Here is a 5,809-nt window from a genome sequence, read left to right on the forward strand (position 1 = left end):
AGGCCTGTTACAGGCCACGAGGCTCACTGGGATAAGGCCCGGATGAGATGTGAAGCTCCTGACTCCTGGTCCAGGGCTCTCACTCACCATCCTCCAGCCTCCAGGCTGAGCTAGGTAACCGTGCCCTGAATCCCCCACTGCACACGTGAGCCCTGGAGCTGGAAGCCGAGGTGCTACGGGGCCTGCCAACCACCAATACTGCCAATAACCTCCACACTGGGGTTAAAGGGCAAAGGCGGACAGGCAGCCTGGCACAACAGAATCAACCCAGGATGTTAGCACCACACTGACCTGGCTTCACATCTCAGCTTGGTCGTTATGTTCAGTATCTACTGCTGCACAATTACCTCCAGACTTAGCAGCTTGAAACAGCACACATTTATTATCTCACAGGTTCTGTGGGTCAGGAATTTGGGTGCTGCTCAGCTGGGTCCTCTGCAAGCCATGGCTTCTCACAAGGCTGCCATCGAGGTGCCCGCCCAGGGGCTGTGGTCTCATCTGATGGTTTGATTGGGGAGGAATCCACATCCAAGCTCACTCACGTGGCGGTGGGCAGGACTTAGTTTCTCGCAGGCTATAGCAGTGAAGCCCTTGGTTGCTTGCTACATGGGCCTTTCCCACATGGCAGCTTGCTTCATCAAAGCACGCAGGCAGAGAAGGCAGTAAAGAGAGTCCACTAGCAAGAACGAAGTCACAAGCTTCGCTGTCTAACCATGAAAGGGACATCCTATCACCTTTGCCATATTCTGTTGGTTAGAATTAAGTCACTTGGCCCAGCCCACACTTAGGAGGAGAGGATTGCACCAGGGCATGAATACCAGAAAGTGGAAATCACTGGGGCCATCTTATAAGTCAGCTTACCATAGCCATTGCTAGCTGTGTGTCCTTAGCCACATTCCTTACCTCTCTGAGTGTCAGTTTCCTCCTCTGTAACCTTAGGAATAGGGTTACTGTGCTCAGCATCAAGCACCTAGAAGGTGCTCAAGAAATGGTGTTATTATTCTTCTGAGTGCTATTGATAGACTGGGAGGCTGGAGAGGCCTGCTGGGCTGATGAGCGGCCAGGCATACACAGGGAGACAGGTGGACCTGGACACAGTGCAGGGACGAAGGATGGGTGCATGGGTCTTCCCAGTCTGGAGGGAGAAAAGATTAGCTTGTGAAGTAGAGGAGATCATTTGCTGAGCTGGATCCCAGAGGAAATGCAACAGGGAGAGTTTGGGGCATAGAACAGCCAGGGACCCTGCAGATGTTGGCCCAGGAACCCTGAAAGTGAACCACACAGAGCTCCCTTACACATCACCCCTTCAGGAGGAAGGCCAGGCCGTTCTCCCTCAGAGGGAGGGATTTGGAGGTCCAAGGAGCTGGTGTCCTCCAAGGGGATCTGAGAGGAACCAGTGGTGGGTCCAGCACTGACCGGCTGGCTGTTCATGCAGGATGTTCCTAAGCCAGATGTTTGCAAGTCGGGGAGCATGCATGTGCCACCTGGCAGCGCTTGGTGAAAGGTGGTACCCATGGAGGGCAAGGACTTTCTTGAGGAGCTCTGCTTCACCCTGGGAAAACAACAGTCTGATTAAAACTATAGCCAGCTGCTGTAGGCTGTAAGCCACAGAGAAGGAAAAGAATGGAATCCTGGAGTATTCAAGCTGAAAAGACTTTAGAGGATTACAGATGGGCAGCAGGGTGCCGCCAGCCTTCTGAAACTATTCACAAGATTGCGAGTGTGGCTGTGCGTTTTGCAGAGGGAGAGAAATCTGTCCAGCATCCCAGATTAGGAACACAGATCCAGTGCAACTCTCCCATTGCACAGATAAAGAAACTGAGGCCCAGGCGGTTGCAGGGACTCCCCCAGCTATCCAGCAGGGGAACCAGGGTGAGGAGCCGGGCCATCTGGTTTTCCACCTCTCTCGGGTGGACTCCTCACCTGCAGAAGTTCAGGTTCTGTGTCCTCCTCATAAAGCAGCGATGTCTCTGAATGATGTTTAATTATTTTGCAGGAGAATGGTTTTAATGGGCTACATGAAACTTAAAGGATTTTTAATAAACCTCACGAGCCCCGGGGGCTCCAGGCCCCTCCCGGTGCTCCCCTTTGTTATTTCTCCTGATCCCATGAAGATATAACATTTGTCACTGTTTCATTAGGAGCCGCAGTGCCCCTTGTTATTTATGAGCTTGCTATTTATTGAAAATTGTATTTTTGAGGGGGAAGAAGGCGGGGGAATGAAGTTTATCACAGAGAAGCCTCGGCAAGAAAATTAGTGACATTTCAAAGTCCCCAAATCCCTGGTCTTATAAAGACTGGATGAGCTCAGTCCCCAGATGTCAAAGCATGACTTCAAGTCCCTTTCCAGGTGGGGGCTGTCTCGGGGTCCCTCGGTGCCTTCGTCACCCTTAGGAAAGGACAAGTACTTTTATAATCTCCTTTCCAATCTGGCCATGTCTGTCTTCTTCAAAAAAAACCAAAAAACCCTGTTCTTATTGGAAGGAATGTATGCACAAAGTTAAACACAGTATCCTGGTAAACTACTTCCTATTCTCCCTAGGCTGCCGTGTCTAACTTTTTAAAACGTCTTTTCTTGTATTTACCCCCACTTTCATAAATAATATGCTTCTGCGGATATTTCTTGATTCATCAATTTTAGACCCAATCTATTGACTTACTACTGTTCCAGACGAGGATGTGTCTCCCTCCCACCACCTCCACCCCCTCCTGCCGCGTCGCCATCTTTACTTCTTCCAGTGGTTACCTCCGTGATCTTCCCTCCTCCAGAACTGCACTTTGCAAAGAGAGAATCTGCACTTTGCGAAAAGGATTTTAATACTCCTATCCTTCCCTTCTCCTCACTTCTCCCACTTCCGCCTCCTCTTCTGTCCTCTAGACTTTCACTTTTATGTTGGTAAAGTTGATCATACTTACATTTATTCTGTAGTCACATAGGTCTTTCAGATTGATTCTAGGAGTTGAAAACCCGTGCAAAGCGTTTACGTCATTGTGCTGGGTAAACACTCTTCACTGCAGAGTCGAGTAGTGTGCTATGATTACAGTTTTCTTGCAGGTCCAGTGGTGTGTGTGTTTGTAAGTTTTCAAGTTGCCTTTCTTTATTCTTTTGTCCTCATTGGCTTTATCACATTCCCTATTCTTTTTAAAAGTCTTAACAAAGCATATTCTATCCAGTCCCCCTTTGGATCATGGACCACCACGACCACCACCGCCCCCGCCCGCTGGGGCCCTCGGTCCTCTTGCTTCAGTCTGGACTGGCTGCTCTCCAGGCCTGTGCACAGCTCGTCCCTGCTCTTCTGAGCTCCATTTACAGCCCCTTGCCTTCCCAGCCTTCACTCTTTCCTGGATTACTCTCCCACTTTTTGTAACACATCTTCAAGTTGTGTCCTCGAAAAGGATTTATGGGAGATAAATTCTATGAGTCCTTGGAATTTGCATGATGGGTTGGCTGGATACAGAAATCCTAGGTTGAAAATCATTTCTTTCAGCATTTTGAAGGCATTTGATGTTACTGACGTGAGTCTGATGCCAGTCTGATTCTGGTTGCTTTGCGAGTGACCTGATTTCCCCCTTGGAAATCTTTAGCGTGTTCTTTTCTCCTGTTGCTCTTCTGACTCACAGTGGTGTGCAAAATTGGTGTGGACTCTTTTCATTTATCGTGTTGAGTGCTCAATGGGCCCTTTCTTATTTTGTTTAAGTTGGAACTTACATGTAGTTTTGTAACTTCACATTGCAAACTATACAGATATATGTCAAGATACAAACATTTCCAGGACCCAACGAGCTCCTTCCTGCCTCCTCCCGGTTGACAGCTCTCCACAAGCAGCCATTATTCTCTCCTCTATCACCATAGCCCATTTTGCATTTTTTGAGTTTCATGTAAACGGACTTTTACAGTATGTACCCTTCTGTGTCTGGCTTCTTTTGCTTAATGTTATGTCTTTGGCATTCACTCATGTTGTTCCATGTAGGCATTGTTGGTTCTTTATCACTGCTGTGTAATATTCCATTGTGTGGATATACCACCATTTATTTCTATAAATAGTGATGGACATTTTTAATTGTCCCCAGTTTTGAGCTACCATGAACAATGCTTTTGTAACATTCTTATATACATCTTTGGGTGGAAATAAGTGTTCACATCCCTTCCGTCTAGATTTAGAGGTAGAATTGTTGGATCACAGGGTAGGCCTGTATTTAGCTTTTGTAGATGCTGCCAAACAACTTCCCAAAGTGGTCGTACAAATTTAAGCTACCAGTGGCCAAGAGGACCAGATGTCCAAGGGCTTCAGGTGCTCCACATTCTCACAGTACTTTCAGACTTTTTATTTTTGCCATCCTAGTAGGGGTGTAGTGGTATTTTATTGTGGTTTTAATTAGCGTTTCCCCAATGACTAATAATATTGAGCACCTCTGAACATTTTGTATTTCTTTTATTGACTCATTTTACTTTATTGACTTATTTTGCAAATCTTTGGCTCATTCTTAAAAGCAAAGTTCTCTTACTTTATGGATGTGTGGGATTTGTACATACACCCTAGATGCACCTGCTTTCTTGGGTATATGTATTACGAATACCTCTCCAAGTCTTCAGCTTATCTTTTCACTCACTTAATACTGTCTCTACTGAAGAGAAGTTCTTCCTTTTAGCAGGGCCTAAATTTAGCGATATTTTCTTTTATACTTGGTAGGTTTTTAATTCTATTTTAGAAATCCTTGCTTGTCCCAAAGACATGAAACTATTCTTCTGGGATTTTTTTTGCCGAGAAACTTGACTGTTTTACTTTTCACATTTAGGTCTGTGATCTATCCTGAATTGATTTTTGTCTACGGTATGTGATCAGGATTAAGGTTCCTTTCTTTCTCATGTGGCTAGCCAGTTGGCCCTTTCCATGCGTCGATTCAGGTCCCCAGCTTCAGGAAATTATCTTGCATTGTTTCTTGATCATCTTCACGCTCTGTTTTCTCTGTTTTCGGAACTCCTTTCACTCAGATGTGAGTCCCCCTGGATTATTCCTCCTGGTCTCTTCTTTTTTTTCCTCTCCTTTTTCTTGTCTTTTTCCTTTTTTCTTTTGCTTTCTGAGAACTTTCCTCAACTTTACTTTCCAATCCTTGTATTGAATTTCATTTCAACAATAATATTTCTTCCCAAGTCTTTTCTCCTGTTTTCCCATCGTCCTTGTTCCACAGCTCTTCCGTCCAACTGGTAGTTGATGGACAGCTGCCCTTTTGTGACACCGAGTGGATCACCGTCACTCCCTGCAGAGCCTTCTGCACTCGGGCAGAGGGCTGAAATGTCCAGCCTTGATCGGCGTTCCAGAGAGGGACCCACATCTTCAGAGGCCCCATCTCCTGTCCTCCATTGTCCTGCTTTCCACATCTTCTTCCTTCGCATTCTCTTTCTCATTGTCTAAGGTCGGATTATCTGGGGAGACAAACACTGAAACAGAAATTTACTCACAGAAAATTTATGGGGGTGCCCCCAGGATCAACCCAGAGGAGAGAGTGAAGGAAGTAGAAATGGGCAGAGGGAGGAGATGAGCTGCAATGCAGTTGCAACAAAGACTGCACCTGATCCCAAAGACAGCTCCTGAGTTGGAATGGCCCTCTAGAGGCATCCCACCTTGGGGAGACGGGGTAGGAATTTTATCCTCCCCACCCCACTGTCCAGGAGTTGAACGTAGTCTACACTTGGGAGTGGGGGTGCTCTTGGGCTAAGCAGCTCTCTTCCCCTGAGGGAAATTATTAGACTCAGCTGAGGGCAATCCGCTGCCAACACCCCCAGCAGCTGGGGGAATGAGTGCCCCCT

The sequence above is a fragment of the Equus quagga genome, chromosome 11 (assembly GCF_021613505.1).
Source record: "Equus quagga isolate Etosha38 chromosome 11, UCLA_HA_Equagga_1.0, whole genome shotgun sequence".
Taxonomy (NCBI): Eukaryota; Metazoa; Chordata; class Mammalia; order Perissodactyla; family Equidae; genus Equus; species Equus quagga.